The sequence below is a fragment of the Leuciscus leuciscus genome (assembly GCF_965113295.1).
Source record: "Leuciscus leuciscus genome assembly, chromosome: 9".
Taxonomy (NCBI): Eukaryota; Metazoa; Chordata; class Actinopteri; order Cypriniformes; family Leuciscidae; genus Leuciscus; species Leuciscus leuciscus.
Window position 1 is genome coordinate 40,184,881 of NC_138733.1, and position 22,476 is coordinate 40,207,356.

Below are 22,476 nucleotides of genomic sequence, written 5' to 3' on the forward strand. Positions count from 1 at the left end.
TCAGAAGCTGCCTACTCCATAGGAGGAGGTGGCGGTCGAGTTGCGACATGTGAGGGAAGCGTGGCGCAATGGTCGCAATTAGGGATGGGACGGTATGAAAATTTCATATCACGATTATAGTGACCAAAATTATCGTGATTATCAATATTATCACGGTTTTGTTAAAACGAAATGAAAGTGTTCAAAAATAACTGATGCTCACAGTAAAAACAGTTTAATATTTGAAAATCAACAAACAACAAATAAAACAAGCAGCTCTATGCACTTTTTTAAGCAAGATTATATTCTGTGGCATTTCCTTCCTTATAATGACCGTCGTCAATAGCAACGCATCATAACACAGCGCACATCCATGTATCGTAACGGACGCGCACGCGCTCTCTCGTTTCATTCAAATACAACTTGCCGTCTCCGTTCTTGGGCGATTGTTTTGTATGCTGTACAAAATGGATTTATAAACAGGTAAGACTTAAAACAGTAATCTCAATTCAATAAGTCCCCGTAATTGTGTGGTAAAAAATAAATAAAATCGTGTAATAAGTGTACAATGATAGTCTTGTTTGTCTTGTTCGTTCGTCTTTGGCTCAAAGCCACTTGCTGCGAACTTTTCTTCGCGGAAGCTTCACGTTTATTTCAAGTGAGTGAGAGAAAATCTTTCTACTCAAAACAACATTTTGTGCCCAATTATTTCCCAGACGTAGTTTTTGGTAAGTTAACTTGCCTTGCGTTCGCTATAAACAGTGGGTGATGGTCACACAAGAGGACTCGGCAGATTTGAAGTGTTTCCCCCCTATTGTAGTGACCATCCTCGATGAAGTTTCACTCAGGACTTTTGTAAAAGCCAAAATATGACCAGATTTGGTCCTCTTAAAACGCTGAAAAATCTCCCGAGCACGTCCACTACCTTTCGCCATTCCTTCTCGAATAAAAACAACAACATTGCGCGCTGCGCCTGCGTCGAGACTGTTGCTGGCTGGACAGGATTTACAGTGAGTTATTAAAATCGCAATAATCAAACACGGTTTTAATGATAATTCAATTTTGAACGATAATACTAACCGTCAGTACATTTTATCGTGGTTTATAGTGAAACCGGTAATCGTCCCATCCCTAGTCGCAATGTTGTTAGTTAGTAACTATTGTTAATAACTATAAGTTAATAACTATTGATCGTTGCGACGGAAGTGAATCAATCAAACTAACTTTAGCTGGACAATAACTGTATTCTAGAGATGCTATAAAGCCAAAACAATCTCTGTTACTTTAATTTCCTATTATCAATGTAAAGCCGCTTTGGAACAATCTACATTGTTAAAAGCGCTATAAGACGCCGCAAAATGCCGCTGCTCAGCAAGCATGTACTGGTTTGTACAGACAACATTGCGACCGTTGCGCTACGCTATCCTCACTTGACGCAACTCGCCCGCCAACTCCTCCTATGAAGTCAGAGGCTTCTGAGGTCGCTTCATCCACTTTAAGTTCCGGTCTGCTAAATCGTGCCACCGACGAGGCTTAAAGTGGATGAAGCGACCTCAGAAGCTTCTTACTCCATAGGAGGAGGTGGCGGGCGAGTTGCGACATGTGAGGGAAGCGTGGCGCAATGGTCGCAATGTTGTTAGTTAGTAACTATTGTTAATAACTATAAGTTAATAACTATTGATCGTTGCGACGGAAGTGAATCAATCAAACTTACTTTAGCTGGACAATAACTGTATTCTAGAGATGCTATAAAGCCAAAACAATCTCTGTTACTTTAATTTCCTTTTATCAATGTAAAGCCGCTTTGGAACAATCTACATTGTTAAAAGCGCTATAAGACGCCGCAAAATGCCGCTGCTCAGCAAGCATGTACTGGTTTGTACAGACAACATTGCGACCGTTGCGCTACGCTATCCTCACTTGACGAAACTCGCCCGCCAACTCCTCCTATGAAGTCAGAGGCTTCTGAGGTCGCTTCATCCACTTTAAGTTCCGGTCTGCTAAATCGTGCCGCCGACGAGGCTTAAAGTGGATGAAGCGACCTCAGAAGCTTCTTACTCCATAGGAGGAGGTGGCGGGCGAGTTGCGACATGTGAGGAAAGCGTGGCGCAATGGTCGCAATGTTGTTAGTTAATAACTATTGTTAATAACTATAAGTTAATAACTATTGATCGTTGCGACGGAAGTGAATCAATCAAACTAACTTTAGCTGGACAATAACTGTATTCTAGAGATGCTATAAATCCAAAACAATCTCTTTTACTTTAATTTCCTATTATCAATGTAAAGCCGCTTTGGAACAATCTACATTGTTAAAAGCGCTATATAAATGAAGATGACTTGACTTGACTGAGCAGCGGCATTTTGCGGCGTCTCAAAGCAGTTGATGCCAATGCAGTCGGAGGCCCGCCCAGACCCCCGTTACTGCATGGCTGTTGTACGTGGCCCCTCAGCCGGTGTTGGTGGACACTTGTTCTAGGGGCAGCTGGCCCAGAGAAACAAAAGGTCTGATCATGGGCTGAGGGTTTGGCGGCAGGCCAGGGTGATTGTCACTCGGAGCGTGCCGCTCGGCCACGGCCACCTCGGGACTCGGCCATGAAGCCAGTGCTGAAGCGGTCTTCATGTGGAGGAAGCCGTTCTATCGCGGCTGCGTCTGCCACACGCCCCAAGAGCCTCTGAAAGGTTTCGGTGGGACCCTTTCTCACTTCTTAACGGCACCGACCAAAGCATGGTCTTCTCAGGTGATGTGTTGGACCGAATCCATCTCCATACCGGAATAAGAGATCCCCAAACACAAACAGGAGAGCTGTTAACAGCAGTTAAGAGCTCAGAAGGCTTGCGACCACCGCTGCACTCACGCTGTAGAACCACCAGCACCGGGAGAGACTTCCAGAAGAAGCACCGACACACTCACTCGTTGAATGAATCAACACTCTTCAGAGACACCGTCATGAAGACCGATCGGCTCCGAAGAGAAAGACAAGTGGTGCGTGCATCCACTTCCGTATTTATACCCGCGCTGCAGGGCGGAGCGCGGATGCAAAGGTCGCACGCCAATGTGTGCATTGGCTCGTTTGATCAATAATCGAAGATGACAGACTCCCTAAGCGTGATCCCGAGCCAAAGTGTGTCCTCCTGTGGCTGAGCAGGACTCACAGGTTCATCCAGACACATACAGCGTAGAGCCGCCAGCCGACACAGATGCGCTCGAGTCCGAGCCGACAGATGGTGAGTCTCCAGTTATTACCACCCTGATTCATGGCCATTTCAGCCTGGGGCCGGTTTCACAAAGCTATTTTAGACCGGTCTATAGTGTTAGACAAGTCTAAAATGTGCTCATAGACTAGTCTAATGCAAGTTAGAGTGTTTCACAAAAATAAAGACTGACATAATTTAGACCCAAAAAATTAGACACCTTACCCCCAGGCTAACTTAGGTCTAAGACTCTATGTTACCTTGGCAACCAGCAGTAACAATCAGTTACATTACAAACAGCCAAAAGAAAAGGGAAAATGGCTCATAATTTAAACATTTCTTCTTGTTACTACATTCTCCGCTAAATTTCCCAAGTAAAATGTCCTTGTAACTGTTATACTCCTCCAACAAGGAGTCATGGCCTAGTGGTTAGGGAGTTGGACTGGTAACCCAAAGGTTGCTGGTTCGATTCCAGAACCGGTGGGAAATGACTGAGGTGCCCTTGAGCAAGGCACCTAACCCCTAATCGCTCCCCGGGCGCCACACAAAGGCTGCCCGCTGCTCTGGGTGTGTGTATCCACGTTTGCAGTGTGTGTGTTAACTACTCACTACTCTGCTCCTAATGTGTGTGCATTAACTTGGATGGGTTAAATGCAGAGGTCAAATTCCAAGTATGGCCGTACCATACTTGGCCGTAATGTGTCACTTTCACTTTCACTTTCACTTTCACAAACACATATTTTCCGCTGGGGTAAACTGCACTGAGCGGTTGAATGTGCTTACTCGATCCGCCATGTTTTTTGTTTTGAAAAGTGTCTTATTTTACCCAGAATGCATTGTAGTGTAGTCCTACTTAAGATAGTCAGAGTCTTAAGTGCTTTGTGCAACGGTCTGATTTAGATGTCTATCTGAAGTCTGACTATCTACTATATCTAAGCCATAGTCAAAGTCTATCTTTGTGAAACCGGCCCCTGATGTTTCTGGTGTTAGTCTTCATTTTTCCTTCTCTACTCCTGTTGGCTCCTCAAATATGCAGTAAAAACAAATCTTTTTTTAAACACCATTTAAAAAAAAACAGCAACAACAAAAAAAAATGTATGTAGTGAAGTCTGATGTTTGAGAAACATCACTAACTTTCTGAATTCAATTCAATCAGCATGCCCATAGACGCACAAATGGGTCCAAATGCATTTGCTATTTAAACAACGTGGCGCAGGAAGTGAAAATTATAACTGCGTCGGGCTGAAACTAGCAAAAAACACTCGCGCCGCGTCTGGCGCTGTGTTGCGCCGGGTGTATGATAGGGCCCTTGAGCTTAAGCTAATCTTAGACTAAAATTCATGTTTGAGCTGTTTTAACTGAAAGCATATCTTAAAATATTTCAGTGCCATTTTTTTGTCTCAAGATACACACCAGTAATGTTTTTTTTTCTTTCTAAAGCACGTTTAAAAAAAAGCTACTTAAATGTCCTAATTGAACTAAGGCCTAATCCTGGCTTAAACTAAGCCCTGTCTGTGAAACCGGGCCAATGATTACAATATAAGGAAAATATCTGGCAGTTTTGTATATTTCCATCTATAGTTGTCTCTAGGCATCACGGTATCAACGAACAGGGAACTCCATTGATTTCATTTGTTTGCCTTATGCATCAGATCAAGACGCATTTAATTCTCTGCATTTGCATATTCAATTATTTATACTTATATATTTTGGAGCAAGTAACCCCACTCCTATACCCTAATTCCATTTACTCATGGAGTAGTAATATAGATCTTAGTATTATTTTAATTGATTTTCTTTAAACAACTATTAAAGATCATTCTCTGGTTTCTCCGGCTCTCTGCACTGGCGTCTGCACAAACTCGCTAGATCGGAAATCCAACATGGCGGCCATATACAACTAGCCCATTTCTCTAGTGTTCTTGGAACACGAACTAGTGAATCATTGAGCTGTAATCTGTGCTAATAAAACAGATGTTTCTAATCAATATTTGTTGTTTGCAGAAAAACTGGCAAAAGTGAAGAACATCTTCAGGAGAGAATTGAAGACTGTCACACAGTCCATCCAAACCCTCAAAACGTCTTGGTTACATATGTAACCCTCGTTCCCTGAAGGAGGGAATGGAGACGTAGTCGACTGGTCGGGGTCACGCTTAGGGATCACGCTTAGGGCCTGTCATCATTGGCGTGCGAGCTTTGCATCCACGCTCGCCCTGCAGCGCGGGTATAAATACGGAAGTGGATGCACGCACCACTTGTCTTTCTCTTCGGAGCCGATCGGTCTTCATGACGGTGTCTCTGAAGAGTGTTGATTCATTCAACGAGTCAGTGTGTCGGTGCTTCTTCTGGAAGTCTCTCCTGTTGCTGGTGGTTCTACAGCTTGAGTGCAGCGGGTCGCAAGCCTTCTGAGCTCTCAACTGCTGTCAACAGCACTCCTCTTTGTGTTTGGGGATCTCTTATTCCGGTATGGAGATGGATACGGTCCAACACGTCTCCTGAGAAGAGCATGTTTTGGTCAATGTCGTTAAGAAGTGAGAAAGGGTCCCACTGAAACCTTTCAGAGGCTCCTGGGGCGTATGGCAGCCGCAGCCGCAATAGAACGGCTTCCTCCATATGAAGACCGCTTCAGCACTGGCTTCATGGCCGAGCCCTGAGGTGGCCGTGGCCGAGCGGCACGCTCCGTGTGACAATCATCCTGGCCTGCCGCCGAACCCTCAGCCCATGATCAGACCTTTTGTTTCTCCGGGCCAGCCGCCCCTAGAACAAGTGTCCACCAACACCGGCTGAGGGGCCACGTACAACAGGCATGCAGTAACTGGGGTCTGGGCGGGCCTCCGACTGCATTGGCATCAACTGCCTCGAGTTGCTAGCATTACACCTTGCTTTGAGACACCGCAAAATGCCACTGCTCAGCAAGCATGTACTGGTCTGTACAGACAACATTGCGACCGTTGCGCTACACTTCCCTCACATGACGCAACTCGCCCGCCAACTCCTCCTATGAAGTCAGAGGCTTCTCAGGTCGCTTCATCCACTTTAAGTTCCGGTCTGCTAAATCGTGCCACCGACGAGGCTTAAAGTGGATGCAGCAACCTCAGAAGCTGCCTACTCCATAGGAGGAGGTGGCGGTCGAGTTGCGACATGTGAGGGAAGCGTGGCGCAATGGTCGCAATTAGGGATGGGACGGTATGAAAATTTCATATCACGATTATAGTGACCAAAATTATCGTGATTATCAATATTATCACGGTTTTGTTAAAACGAAATGAAAGTGTTCAAAAATAACTGATGCTCACAGTAAAAACAGTTTAATATTTGAAAATCAACAAACAACAAATAAAACAAGCAGCTCTATGCACTTTTTTAAGCAAGATTATATTCTGTGGCATTTCCTTCCTTATAATGACCGTCGTCAATAGCAACGCATCATAACACAGCGCACATCCATGTATCGTAACGGACGCGCACGCGCTCTCTCGTTTCATTCAAATACAACTTGCCGTCTCCGTTCTTGGGCGATTGTTTTGTATGCTGTACAAAATGGATTTATAAACAGGTAAGACTTAAAACAGTAATCTCAATTCAATATGTCCCCGTAATTGTGTGGTAAAAAATAAATAAAATCGGTGTAATAAGTGTACAATGATAGTCTTGTTTGTCTTGTTCGTTCGTCTTTGGCTCAAAGCCACTTGCTGCGAACTTTTCTTCGCGGAAGCTTCACGTTTATTTCAAGTGAGTGAGAGAAAATCTTTCTACTCAAAACAACATTTTGTGCCCAATTATTTCCCAGACGTAGTTTTTGGTAAGTTAACTTGCCTTGCGTTCGCTATAAACAGTGGGTGATGGTCACACAAGAGGACTCGGCAGATTTGAAGTGTTTCCCCCCTATTGTAGTGACCATCCTCGATGAAGTTTCACTCAGGACTTTTGTAAAAGCCAAAATATGACCAGATTTGGTCCTCTTAAAACGCTGAAAAATCTCCCGAGCACGTCCACTACCTTTCGCCATTCCTTCTCGAATAAAAACAACAACATTGCGCGCTGCGCCTGCGTCGAGACTGTTGCTGGCTGGACAGGATTTACAGTGAGTTATTAAAATCGCGATAATCAAACACGGTTTTAATGATAATTCAATTTTGAACGATAATACTAACCGTCAGTACATTTTATCGTGGTTTATAGTGAAACCGGTAATCGTCCCATCCCTAGTCGCAATGTTGTTAGTTAGTAACTATTGTTAATAACTATAAGTTAATAACTATTGATCGTTGCGACGGAAGTGAATCAATCAAACTAACTTTAGCTGGACAATAACTGTATTCTAGAGATGCTATTAAGCCAAAACAATCTCTGTTACTTTAATTTCCTATTATCAATGTAAAGCCGCTTTGGAACAATCTACATTGTTAAAAGCGCTATAAGACGCCGCAAAATGCCGCTGCTCAGCAAGCATGTACTGGTTTGTACAGACAACATTGCGACCGTTGCGCTACGCTATCCTCACATGACGCAACTCGCCCGCCAACTCCTCCTATGAAGTCAGAGGCTTCTGAGGTCGCTTCATCCACTTTAAGTTCCGGTCTGCTAAATCGTGCCACCGACGAGGCTTAAAGTGGATGAAGGGACCTCAGAAGCTTCTTACTCCATAGGAGGAGGTGGCGGTCGAGTTGCGACATGTGAGGGAAGCGTGGCGCAATGGTCGCAATGTTGTTAGTTAGTAACTATTGTTAATAACTATAAGTTAATAACTATTGATCGTTGCGACGGAAGTGAATCAATCAAACTAACTTTAGCTGGACAATAACTGTATTCTAGAGATGCTATAAAGCCAAAACAATCTCTGTTACTTTAATTTCCTATTATCAATGTAAAGCCGCTTTGGAACAATCTACATTGTTAAAAGCGCTATAAGACGCCGCAAAATGCCGCTGCTCAGCAAGCATGTACTGGTTTGTACAGACAACATTGCGACCGTTGCGCTACGCTATCCTCACTTGACGCAACTCGCCCGCCAACTCCTCCTATGAAGTCAGAGGCTTCTGAGGTCGCTTCATCCACTTTAAGTTCCGGTCTGCTAAATCGTGCCACCGACGAGGCTTAAAGTGGATGAAGCGACCTCAGAAGCTTCTTACTCCATAGGAGGAGGTGGCGAGCGAGTTGCGACATGTGAGGGAAGCGTGGCGCAATGGTCGCAATGTTGTTAGTTAGTAACTATTGTTAATAACTATAAGTTAATAACTATTGATCGTTGCGACGGAAGTGAATCAATCAAACTAACTTTAGCTGGACAATAACTGTATTCTAGAGATGCTATAAAGCCAAAACAATCTCTGTTATTTTAATTTCCTTTTATCAATGTAAAGCCGCTTTGGAACAATCTACATTGTTAAAAGCGCTATAAGACGCCGCAAAATGCCGCTGCTCAGCAAGCATGTACTGGTTTGTACAGACAACATTGCGACCGTTGCGCTACGCTATCCTCACTTGACGAAACTCGCCCGCCAACTCCTCCTATGAAGTCAGAGGCTTCTGAGGTCGCTTCATCCACTTTAAGTTCCGGTCTGCTAAATCGTGCCGCCGACGAGGCTTAAAGTGGATAAAGCGACCTCAGAAGCTTCTTACTCCATAGGAGGAGGTGGCGGGCGAGTTGCGACATGTGAGGAAAGCGTGGCGCAATGGTCGCAATGTTGTTAGTTAATAACTATTGTTAATAACTATAAGTTAATAACTATTGATCGTTGCGACGGAAGTGAATCAATCAAACTAACTTTAGCTGGACAATAACTGTATTCTAGAGATGCTATAAATCCAAAACAATCTCTTTTACTTTAATTTCCTATTATCAATGTAAAGCCGCTTTGGAACAATCTACATTGTTAAAAGCGCTATATAAATGAAGATGACTTGACTTGACTGAGCAGCGGCATTTTGCGGCGTCTCAAAGCAGTTGATGCCAATGCAGTCGGAGGCCCGCCCAGACCCCCGTTACTGCATGGCTGTTGTACGTGGCCCCTCAGCCGGTGTTGGTGGACACTTGTTCTAGGGGCAGCTGGCCCAGAGAAACAAAAGGTCTGATCATGGGCTGAGGGTTTGGCGGCAGGCCAGGGTGATTGTCACTCGGAGCGTGCCGCTCGGCCACGGCCACCTCGGGACTCGGCCATGAAGCCAGTGCTGAAGCGGTCTTCATGTGGAGGAAGCCGTTCTATCGCGGCTGCGTCTGCCACACGCCCCAAGAGCCTCTGAAAGGTTTCGGTGGGACCCTTTCTCACTTCTTAACGGCACCGACCAAAGCATGGTCTTCTCAGGTGATGTGTTGGACCGAATCCATCTCCATACCGGAATAAGAGATCCCCAAACACAAACAGGAGAGCTGTTAACAGCAGTTAAGAGCTCAGAAGGCTTGCGACCACCGCTGCACTCACGCTGTAGAACCACCAGCACCGGGAGAGACTTCCAGAAGAAGCACCGACACACTCACTCGTTGAATGAATCAACACTCTTCAGAGACACCGTCATGAAGACCGATCGGCTCCGAAGAGAAAGACAAGTGGTGCGTGCATCCACTTCCGTATTTATACCCGCGCTGCAGGGCGGAGCGCGGATGCAAAGGTCGCACGCCAATGTGTGCATTGGCTCGTTTGATCAATAATCGAAGATGACAGACTCCCTAAGCGTGATCCCGAGCCAAAGTGTGTCCTCCTGTGGCTGAGCAGGACTCACAGGTTCATCCAGACACATACAGCGTAGAGCCGCCAGCCGACACAGATGCGCTCGAGTCCGAGCCGACAGATGGTGAGTCTCCAGTTATTACCACCCTGATTCATGGCCATTTCAGCCTGGGGCCGGTTTCACAAAGCTATTTTAGACCGGTCTATAGTGTTAGACAAGTCTAAAATGTGCTCATAGACTAGTCTAATGCAAGTTAGAGTGTTTCACAAAAATAAAGACTGACATAATTTAGACCCAAAAAATTAGACACCTTACCCCCAGGCTAACTTAGGTCTAAGACTCTATGTTACCTTGGCAACCAGCAGTAACAATCAGTTACATTACAAACAGCCAAAAGAAAAGGGAAAATGGCTCATAATTTAAACATTTCTTCTTGTTACTACATTCTCCGCTAAATTTCCCAAGTAAAATGTCCTTGTAACTGTTATACTCCTCCAACAAGGAGTCATGGCCTAGTGGTTAGGGAGTTGGACTGGTAACCCAAAGGTTGCTGGTTCGATTCCAGAACCGGTGGGAAATGACTGAGGTGCCCTTGAGCAAGGCACCTAACCCCTAATCGCTCCCCGGGCGCCACACAAAGGCTGCCCGCTGCTCTGGGTGTGTGTATCCACGTTTGCAGTGTGTGTGTTAACTACTCACTACTCTGCTCCTAATGTGTGTGCATTAACTTGGATGGGTTAAATGCAGAGGTCAAATTCCAAGTATGGCCGTACCATACTTGGCCGTAATGTGTCACTTTCACTTTCACTTTCACTTTCACAAACACATATTTTCCGCTGGGGTAAACTGCACTGAGCGGTTGAATGTGCTTACTCGATCCGCCATGTTTTTTGTTTTGAAAAGTGTCTTATTTTACCCAGAATGCATTGTAGTGTAGTCCTACTTAAGATAGTCAGAGTCTTAAGTGCTTTGTGCAACGGTCTGATTTAGATGTCTATCTGAAGTCTGACTATCTACTATATCTAAGCCATAGTCAAAGTCTATCTTTGTGAAACCGGCCCCTGATGTTTCTGGTGTTAGTCTTCATTTTTCCTTCTCTACTCCTGTTGGCTCCTCAAATATGCAGTAAAAACAAATCTTTTTTTAAACACCATTTAAAAAAAAACAGCAACAACAAAAAAAAATGTATGTAGTGAAGTCTGATGTTTGAGAAACATCACTAACTTTCTGAATTCAATTCAATCAGCATGCCCATAGACGCACAAATGGGTCCAAATGCATTTGCTATTTAAACAACGTGGCGCAGGAAGTGAAAATTATAACTGCGTCGGGCTGAAACTAGCAAAAAACACTCGCGCCGCGTCTGGCGCTGTGTTGCGCCGGGTGTATGATAGGGCCCTTGAGCTTAAGCTAATCTTAGACTAAAATTCATGTTTGAGCTGTTTTAACTGAAAGCATATCTTAAAATATTTCAGTGCCATTTTTTTGTCTCAAGATACACACCAGTAATGTTTTTTTTTCTTTCTAAAGCACGTTTAAAAAAAAGCTACTTAAATGTCCTAATTGAACTAAGGCCTAATCCTGGCTTAAACTAAGCCCTGTCTGTGAAACCGGGCCAATGATTACAATATAAGGAAAATATCTGGCAGTTTTGTATATTTCCATCTATAGTTGTCTCTAGGCATCACGGTATCAACGAACAGGGAACTCCATTGATTTCATTTGTTTGCCTTATGCATCAGATCAAGACGCATTTAATTCTCTGCATTTGCATATTCAATTATTTATACTTATATATTTTGGAGCAAGTAACCCCACTCCTATACCCTAATTCCATTTACTCATGGAGTAGTAATATAGATCTTAGTATTATTTTAATTGATTTTCTTTAAACAACTATTAAAGATCATTCTCTGGTTTCTCCGGCTCTCTGCACTGGCGTCTGCACAAACTCGCTAGATCGGAAATCCAACATGGCGGCCATATACAACTAGCCCATTTCTCTAGTGTTCTTGGAACACGAACTAGTGAATCATTGAGCTGTAATCTGTGCTAATAAAACAGATGTTTCTAATCAATATTTGTTGTTTGCAGAAAAACTGGCAAAAGTGAAGAACATCTTCAGGAGAGAATTGAAGACTGTCACACAGTCCATCCAAACCCTCAAAACGTCTTGGTTACATATGTAACCCTCGTTCCCTGAAGGAGGGAATGGAGACGTAGTCGACTGGTCGGGGTCACGCTTAGGGATCACGCTTAGGGCCTGTCATCATTGGCGTGCGAGCTTTGCATCCACGCTCGCCCTGCAGCGCGGGTATAAATACGGAAGTGGATGCACGCACCACTTGTCTTTCTCTTCGGAGCCGATCGGTCTTCATGACGGTGTCTCTGAAGAGTGTTGATTCATTCAACGAGTCAGTGTGTCGGTGCTTCTTCTGGAAGTCTCTCCTGTTGCTGGTGGTTCTACAGCTTGAGTGCAGCGGGTCGCAAGCCTTCTGAGCTCTCAACTGCTGTCAACAGCACTCCTCTTTGTGTTTGGGGATCTCTTATTCCGGTATGGAGATGGATACGGTCCAACACGTCTCCTGAGAAGAGCATGTTTTGGTCAATGTCGTTAAGAAGTGAGAAAGGGTCCCACTGAAACCTTTCAGAGGCTCCTGGGGCGTATGGCAGCCGCAGCCGCAATAGAACGGCTTCCTCCATATGAAGACCGCTTCAGCACTGGCTTCATGGCCGAGCCCTGAGGTGGCCGTGGCCGAGCGGCACGCTCCGTGTGACAATCATCCTGGCCTGCCGCCGAACCCTCAGCCCATGATCAGACCTTTTGTTTCTCCGGGCCAGCCGCCCCTAGAACAAGTGTCCACCAACACCGGCTGAGGGGCCACGTACAACAGGCATGCAGTAACTGGGGTCTGGGCGGGCCTCCGACTGCATTGGCATCAACTGCCTCGAGTTGCTAGCATTACACCTTGCTTTGAGACACCGCAAAATGCCACTGCTCAGCAAGCATGTACTGGTCTGTACAGACAACATTGCGACCGTTGCGCTACACTTCCCTCACATGACGCAACTCGCCCGCCAACTCCTCCTATGAAGTCAGAGGCTTCTCAGGTCGCTTCATCCACTTTAAGTTCCGGTCTGCTAAATCGTGCCACCGACGAGGCTTAAAGTGGATGCAGCAACCTCAGAAGCTGCCTACTCCATAGGAGGAGGTGGCGGTCGAGTTGCGACATGTGAGGGAAGCGTGGCGCAATGGTCGCAATTAGGGATGGGACGGTATGAAAATTTCATATCACGATTATAGTGACCAAAATTATCGTGATTATCAATATTATCACGGTTTTGTTAAAACGAAATGAAAGTGTTCAAAAATAACTGATGCTCACAGTAAAAACAGTTTAATATTTGAAAATCAACAAACAACAAATAAAACAAGCAGCTCTATGCACTTTTTTAAGCAAGATTATATTCTGTGGCATTTCCTTCCTTATAATGACCGTCGTCAATAGCAACGCATCATAACACAGCGCACATCCATGTATCGTAACGGACGCGCACGCGCTCTCTCGTTTCATTCAAATACAACTTGCCGTCTCCGTTCTTGGGCGATTGTTTTGTATGCTGTACAAAATGGATTTATAAACAGGTAAGACTTAAAACAGTAATCTCAATTCAATATGTCCCCGTAATTGTGTGGTAAAAAATAAATAAAATCGGTGTAATAAGTGTACAATGATAGTCTTGTTTGTCTTGTTCGTTCGTCTTTGGCTCAAAGCCACTTGCTGCGAACTTTTCTTCGCGGAAGCTTCACGTTTATTTCAAGTGAGTGAGAGAAAATCTTTCTACTCAAAACAACATTTTGTGCCCAATTATTTCCCAGACGTAGTTTTTGGTAAGTTAACTTGCCTTGCGTTCGCTATAAACAGTGGGTGATGGTCACACAAGAGGACTCGGCAGATTTGAAGTGTTTCCCCCCTATTGTAGTGACCATCCTCGATGAAGTTTCACTCAGGACTTTTGTAAAAGCCAAAATATGACCAGATTTGGTCCTCTTAAAACGCTGAAAAATCTCCCGAGCACGTCCACTACCTTTCGCCATTCCTTCTCGAATAAAAACAACAACATTGCGCGCTGCGCCTGCGTCGAGACTGTTGCTGGCTGGACAGGATTTACAGTGAGTTATTAAAATCGCGATAATCAAACACGGTTTTAATGATAATTCAATTTTGAACGATAATACTAACCGTCAGTACATTTTATCGTGGTTTATAGTGAAACCGGTAATCGTCCCATCCCTAGTCGCAATGTTGTTAGTTAGTAACTATTGTTAATAACTATAAGTTAATAACTATTGATCGTTGCGACGGAAGTGAATCAATCAAACTAACTTTAGCTGGACAATAACTGTATTCTAGAGATGCTATTAAGCCAAAACAATCTCTGTTACTTTAATTTCCTATTATCAATGTAAAGCCGCTTTGGAACAATCTACATTGTTAAAAGCGCTATAAGACGCCGCAAAATGCCGCTGCTCAGCAAGCATGTACTGGTTTGTACAGACAACATTGCGACCGTTGCGCTACGCTATCCTCACATGACGCAACTCGCCCGCCAACTCCTCCTATGAAGTCAGAGGCTTCTGAGGTCGCTTCATCCACTTTAAGTTCCGGTCTGCTAAATCGTGCCACCGACGAGGCTTAAAGTGGATGAAGGGACCTCAGAAGCTTCTTACTCCATAGGAGGAGGTGGCGGTCGAGTTGCGACATGTGAGGGAAGCGTGGCGCAATGGTCGCAATGTTGTTAGTTAGTAACTATTGTTAATAACTATAAGTTAATAACTATTGATCGTTGCGACGGAAGTGAATCAATCAAACTAACTTTAGCTGGACAATAACTGTATTCTAGAGATGCTATAAAGCCAAAACAATCTCTGTTACTTTAATTTCCTATTATCAATGTAAAGCCGCTTTGGAACAATCTACATTGTTAAAAGCGCTATAAGACGCCGCAAAATGCCGCTGCTCAGCAAGCATGTACTGGTTTGTACAGACAACATTGCGACCGTTGCGCTACGCTATCCTCACTTGACGCAACTCGCCCGCCAACTCCTCCTATGAAGTCAGAGGCTTCTGAGGTCGCTTCATCCACTTTAAGTTCCGGTCTGCTAAATCGTGCCACCGACGAGGCTTAAAGTGGATGAAGCGACCTCAGAAGCTTCTTACTCCATAGGAGGAGGTGGCGAGCGAGTTGCGACATGTGAGGGAAGCGTGGCGCAATGGTCGCAATGTTGTTAGTTAGTAACTATTGTTAATAACTATAAGTTAATAACTATTGATCGTTGCGACGGAAGTGAATCAATCAAACTAACTTTAGCTGGACAATAACTGTATTCTAGAGATGCTATAAAGCCAAAACAATCTCTGTTATTTTAATTTCCTTTTATCAATGTAAAGCCGCTTTGGAACAATCTACATTGTTAAAAGCGCTATAAGACGCCGCAAAATGCCGCTGCTCAGCAAGCATGTACTGGTTTGTACAGACAACATTGCGACCGTTGCGCTACGCTATCCTCACTTGACGAAACTCGCCCGCCAACTCCTCCTATGAAGTCAGAGGCTTCTGAGGTCGCTTCATCCACTTTAAGTTCCGGTCTGCTAAATCGTGCCGCCGACGAGGCTTAAAGTGGATAAAGCGACCTCAGAAGCTTCTTACTCCATAGGAGGAGGTGGCGGGCGAGTTGCGACATGTGAGGAAAGCGTGGCGCAATGGTCGCAATGTTGTTAGTTAATAACTATTGTTAATAACTATAAGTTAATAACTATTGATCGTTGCGACGGAAGTGAATCAATCAAACTAACTTTAGCTGGACAATAACTGTATTCTAGAGATGCTATAAATCCAAAACAATCTCTTTTACTTTAATTTCCTATTATCAATGTAAAGCCGCTTTGGAACAATCTACATTGTTAAAAGCGCTATATAAATGAAGATGACTTGACTTGACTGAGCAGCGGCATTTTGCGGCGTCTCAAAGCAGTTGATGCCAATGCAGTCGGAGGCCCGCCCAGACCCCCGTTACTGCATGGCTGTTGTACGTGGCCCCTCAGCCGGTGTTGGTGGACACTTGTTCTAGGGGCAGCTGGCCCAGAGAAACAAAAGGTCTGATCATGGGCTGAGGGTTTGGCGGCAGGCCAGGGTGATTGTCACTCGGAGCGTGCCGCTCGGCCACGGCCACCTCGGGACTCGGCCATGAAGCCAGTGCTGAAGCGGTCTTCATGTGGAGGAAGCCGTTCTATCGCGGCTGCGTCTGCCACACGCCCCAAGAGCCTCTGAAAGGTTTCGGTGGGACCCTTTCTCACTTCTTAACGGCACCGACCAAAGCATGGTCTTCTCAGGTGATGTGTTGGACCGAATCCATCTCCATACCGGAATAAGAGATCCCCAAACACAAACAGGAGAGCTGTTAACAGCAGTTAAGAGCTCAGAAGGCTTGCGACCACCGCTGCACTCACGCTGTAGAACCACCAGCACCGGGAGAGACTTCCAGAAGAAGCACCGACACACTCACTCGTTGAATGAATCAACACTCTTCAGAGACACCGTCATGAAGACCGATCGGCTCCGAAGAGAAAGACAAGTGGTGCGTGCATCCACTTCCGTATTTATACCCGCGCTGCAGGGCGGAGCGCGGATGCAAAGGTCGCACGCCAATGTGTGCATTGGCTCGTTTGATCAATAATCGAAGATGACAGACTCCCTAAGCGTGATCCCGAGCCAAAGTGTGTCCTCCTGTGGCTGAGCAGGACTCACAGGTTCATCCAGACACATACAGCGTAGAGCCGCCAGCCGACACAGATGCGCTCGAGTCCGAGCCGACAGATGGTGAGTCTCCAGTTATTACCACCCTGATTCATGGCCATTTCAGCCTGGGGCCGGTTTCACAAAGCTATTTTAGACCGGTCTATAGTGTTAGACAAGTCTAAAATGTGCTCATAGACTAGTCTAATGCAAGTTAGAGTGTTTCACAAAAATAAAGACTGACATAATTTAGACCCAAAAAATTAGACACCTTACCCCCAGGCTAACTTAGGTCTAAGACTCTATGTTACCTTGGCAACCAGCAGTAACAATCAGTTACATTACAAACAGCCAAAAGAAAAGGGAAAATGGCTCATAATTTAAACATTTCTTCTTGTTACTACATTCTCCGCTAAATTTCCCAAGTAAAATGTCCTTGTAACTGTTATACTCCTCCAACAAGGAGTCATGGCCTAGTGGTTAGGGAGTTGGACTGGTAACCCAAAGGTTGCTGGTTCGATTCCAGAACCGGTGGGAAATGACTGAGGTGCCCTTGAGCAAGGCACCTAACCCCTAATCGCTCCCCGGGCGCCACACAAAGGCTGCCCGCTGCTCTGGGTGTGTGTATCCACGTTTGCAGTGTGTGTGTTAACTACTCACTACTCTGCTCCTAATGTGTGTGCATTAACTTGGATGGGTTAAATGCAGAGGTCAAATTCCAAGTATGGCCGTACCATACTTGGCCGTAATGTGTCACTTTCACTTTCACTTTCACTTTCACAAACACATATTTTCCGCTGGGGTAAACTGCACTGAGCGGTTGAATGTGCTTACTCGATCCGCCATGTTTTTTGTTTTGAAAAGTGTCTTATTTTACCCAGAATGCATTGTAGTGTAGTCCTACTTAAGATAGTCAGAGTCTTAAGTGCTTTGTGCAACGGTCTGATTTAGATGTCTATCTGAAGTCTGACTATCTACTATATCTAAGCCATAGTCAAAGTCTATCTTTGTGAAACCGGCCCCTGATGTTTCTGGTGTTAGTCTTCATTTTTCCTTCTCTACTCCTGTTGGCTCCTCAAATATGCAGTAAAAACAAATCTTTTTTTAAACACCATTTAAAAAAAAACAGCAACAACAAAAAAAAATGTATGTAGTGAAGTCTGATGTTTGAGAAACATCACTAACTTTCTGAATTCAATTCAATCAGCATGCCCATAGACGCACAAATGGGTCCAAATGCATTTGCTATTTAAACAACGTGGCGCAGGAAGTGAAAATTATAACTGCGTCGGGCTGAAACTAGCAAAAAACACTCGCGCCGCGTCTGGCGCTGTGTTGCGCCGGGTGTATGATAGGGCCCTTGAGCTTAAGCTAATCTTAGACTAAAATTCATGTTTGAGCTGTTTTAACTGAAAGCATATCTTAAAATATTTCAGTGCCATTTTTTTGTCTCAAGATACACACCAGTAATGTTTTTTTTTCTTTCTAAAGCACGTTTAAAAAAAAGCTACTTAAATGTCCTAATTGAACTAAGGCCTAATCCTGGCTTAAACTAAGCCCTGTCTGTGAAACCGGGCCAATGATTACAATATAAGGAAAATATCTGGCAGTTTTGTATATTTCCATCTATAGTTGTCTCTAGGCATCACGGTATCAACGAACAGGGAACTCCATTGATTTCATTTGTTTGCCTTATGCATCAGATCAAGACGCATTTAATTCTCTGCATTTGCATATTCAATTATTTATACTTATATATTTTGGAGCAAGTAACCCCACTCCTATACCCTAATTCCATTTACTCATGGAGTAGTAATATAGATCTTAGTATTATTTTAATTGATTTTCTTTAAACAACTATTAAAGATCATTCTCTGGTTTCTCCGGCTCTCTGCACTGGCGTCTGCACAAACTCGCTAGATCGGAAATCCAACATGGCGGCCATATACAACTAGCCCATTTCTCTAGTGTTCTTGGAACACGAACTAGTGAATCATTGAGCTGTAATCTGTGCTAATAAAACAGATGTTTCTAATCAATATTTGTTGTTTGCAGAAAAACTGGCAAAAGTGAAGAACATCTTCAGGAGAGAATTGAAGACTGTCACACAGTCCATCCAAACCCTCAAAACGTCTTGGTTACATATGTAACCCTCGTTCCCTGAAGGAGGGAATGGAGACGTAGTCGACTGGTCGGGGTCACGCTTAGGGATCACGCTTAGGGCCTGTCATCATTGGCGTGCGAGCTTTGCATCCACGCTCGCCCTGCAGCGCGGGTATAAATACGGAAGTGGATGCACGCACCACTTGTCTTTCTCTTCGGAGCCGATCGGTCTTCATGACGGTGTCTCTGAAGAGTGTTGATTCATTCAACGAGTCAGTGTGTCGGTGCTTCTTCTGGAAGTCTCTCCTGTTGCTGGTGGTTCTACAGCTTGAGTGCAGCGGGTCGCAAGCCTTCTGAGCTCTCAACTGCTGTCAACAGCACTCCTCTTTGTGTTTGGGGATCTCTTATTCCGGTATGGAGATGGATACGGTCCAACACGTCTCCTGAGAAGAGCATGTTTTGGTCAATGTCGTTAAGAAGTGAGAAAGGGTCCCACTGAAACCTTTCAGAGGCTCCTGGGGCGTATGGCAGCCGCAGCCGCAATAGAACGGCTTCCTCCATATGAAGACCGCTTCAGCACTGGCTTCATGGCCGAGCCCTGAGGTGGCCGTGGCCGAGCGGCACGCTCCGTGTGACAATCATCCTGGCCTGCCGCCGAACCCTCAGCCCATGATCAGACCTTTTGTTTCTCCGGGCCAGCCGCCCCTAGAACAAGTGTCCACCAACACCGGCTGAGGGGCCACGTACAACAGGCATGCAGTAACTGGGGTCTGGGCGGGCCTCCGACTGCATTGGCATCAACTGCCTCGAGTTGCTAGCATTACACCTTGCTTTGAGACACCGCAAAATGCCGCTGCTCAGCAAGCATGTACTGGTCTGTACAGACAACATTGCGACCGTTGCGCTACACTTCCCTCACATGACGCAACTCGCCCGCCAACTCCTCCTATGAAGTCAGAGGCTTCTCAGGTCGCTTCATCCACTTTAAGTTCCGGTCTGCTAAATCGTGCCACCGACGAGGCTTAAAGTGGATGCAGCAACCTCAGAAGCTGCCTACTCCATAGGAGGAGGTGGCGGTCGAGTTGCGACATGTGAGGGAAGCGTGGCGCAATGGTCGCAATTAGGGATGGGACGGTATGAAAATTTCATATCACGATTATAGTGACCAAAATTATCGTGATTATCAATATTATCACGGTTTTGTTAAAACGAAATGAAAGTGTTCAAAAATAACTGATGCTCACAGTAAAAACAGTTTAATATTTGAAAATCAACAAACAACAAATAAAACAAGCAGCTCTATGCACTTTTTTAAGCAAGATTATATTCTGTGGCATTTCCTTCCTTATAATGACCGTCGTCAATAGCAACGCATCATAACACAGCGCACATCCATGTATCGTAACGGACGCGCACGCGCTCTCTCGTTTCATTCAAATACAACTTGCCGTCTCCGTTCTTGGGCGATTGTTTTGTATGCTGTACAAAATGGATTTATAAACAGGTAAGACTTAAAACAGTAATCTCAATTCAATATGTCCCCGTAATTGTGTGGTAAAAAATAAATAAAATCGGTGTAATAAGTGTACAATGATAGTCTTGTTTGTCTTGTTCGTTCGTCTTTGGCTCAAAGCCACTTGCTGCGAACTTTTCTTCGCGGAAGCTTCACGTTTATTTCAAGTGAGTGAGAGAAAATCTTTCTACTCAAAACAACATTTTGTGCCCAATTATTTCCCAGACGTAGTTTTTGGTAAGTTAACTTGCCTTGCGTTCGCTATAAACAGTGGGTGATGGTCACACAAGAGGACTCGGCAGATTTGAAGTGTTTCCCCCCTATTGTAGTGACCATCCTCGATGAAGTTTCACTCAGGACTTTTGTAAAAGCCAAAATATGACCAGATTTGGTCCTCTTAAAACGCTGAAAAATCTCCCGAGCACGTCCACTACCTTTCGCCATTCCTTCTCGAATAAAAACAACAACATTGCGCGCTGCGCCTGCGTCGAGACTGTTGCTGGCTGGACAGGATTTACAGTGAGTTATTAAAATCGCGATAATCAAACACGGTTTTAATGATAATTCAATTTTGAACGATAATACTAACCGTCAGTACATTTTATCGTGGTTTATAGTGAAACCGGTAATCGTCCCATCCCTAGTCGCAATGTTGTTAGTTAGTAACTATTGTTAATAACTATAAGTTAATAACTATTGATCGTTGCGACGGAAGTGAATCAATCAAACTAACTTTAGCTGGACAATAACTGTATTCTAGAGATGCTATTAAGCCAAAACAATCTCTGTTACTTTAATTTCCTATTATCAATGTAAAGCCGCTTTGGAACAATCTACATTGTTAAAAGCGCTATAAGACGCCGCAAAATGCCGCTGCTCAGCAAGCATGTACTGGTTTGTACAGACAACATTGCGACCGTTGCGCTACGCTATCCTCACATGACGCAACTCGCCCGCCAACTCCTCCTATGAAGTCAGAGGCTTCTGAGGTCGCTTCATTCACTTTAAGTTCCGGTCTGCTAAATCGTGCCACCGACGAGGCTTAAAGTGGATGAAGCGACCTCAGAAGCTTCTTACTCCATAGGAGGAGGTGGCGGTCGAGTTGCGACATGTGAGGGAAGCGTGGCGCAATGGTCGCAATGTTGTTAGTTAGTAACTATTGTTAATAACTATAAGTTAATAACTATTGATCGTTGCGACGGAAGTGAATCAATCAAACTAACTTTAGCTGGACAATAACTGTATTCTAGAGATGCTATTAAGCCAAAACAATCTCTGTTACTTTAATTTCCTATTATCAATGTAAAGCCGCTTTGGAACAATCTACATTGTTAAAAGCGCTATAAGACGCCGCAAAATGCCGCTGCTCAGCAAGCATGTACTGGTTTGTACAGACAACATTGCGACCGTTGCGCTACGCTATCCTCACATGACGCAACTCGCCCGCCAACTCCTCCTATGAAGTCAGAGGCTTCTGAGGTCGCTTCATCCACTTTAAGTTCCGGTCTGCTAAATCGTGCCACCGACGAGGCTTAAAGTGGATGAAGGGACCTCAGAAGCTTCTTACTCCATAGGAGGAGGTGGCGGTCGAGTTGCGACATGTGAGGGAAGCGTGGCGCAATGGTCGCAATGTTGTTAGTTAGTAACTATTGTTAATAACTATAAGTTAATAACTATTGATCGTTGCGACGGAAGTGAATCAATCAAACTAACTTTAGCTGGACAATAACTGTATTCTAGAGATGCTATAAAGCCAAAACAATCTCTGTTACTTTAATTTCCTATTATCAATGTAAAGCCGCTTTGGAACAATCTACATTGTTAAAAGCGCTATAAGACGCCGCAAAATGCCGCTGCTCAGCAAGCATGTACTGGTTTGTACAGACAACATTGCGACCGTTGCGCTACGCTATCCTCACTTGACGCAACTCGCCCGCCAACTCCTCCTATGAAGTCAGAGGCTTCTGAGGTCGCTTCATCCACTTTAAGTTCCGGTCTGCTAAATCGTGCCACCGACGAGGCTTAAAGTGGATGAAGCGACCTCAGAAGCTTCTTACTCCATAGGAGGAGGTGGCGGGCGAGTTGCGACATGTGAGGGAAGCGTGGCGCAATGGTCGCAATGTTGTTAGTTAGTAACTATTGTTAATAACTATAAGTTAATAACTATTGATCGTTGCGACGGAAGTGAATCAATCAAACTAACTTTAGCTGGACAATAA

At 44.6% G+C, this 22,476-nt stretch overlaps 1 long non-coding RNA gene across 1 annotated transcript in view; it reads left to right on the forward strand.

Moving 5' to 3' along the window:
- Positions 1–22,476, forward strand: part of LOC309507050 — a 269,877-nt gene that overhangs the window by 196,491 nt on the left and 50,910 nt on the right. The window lies entirely within an intron of this gene.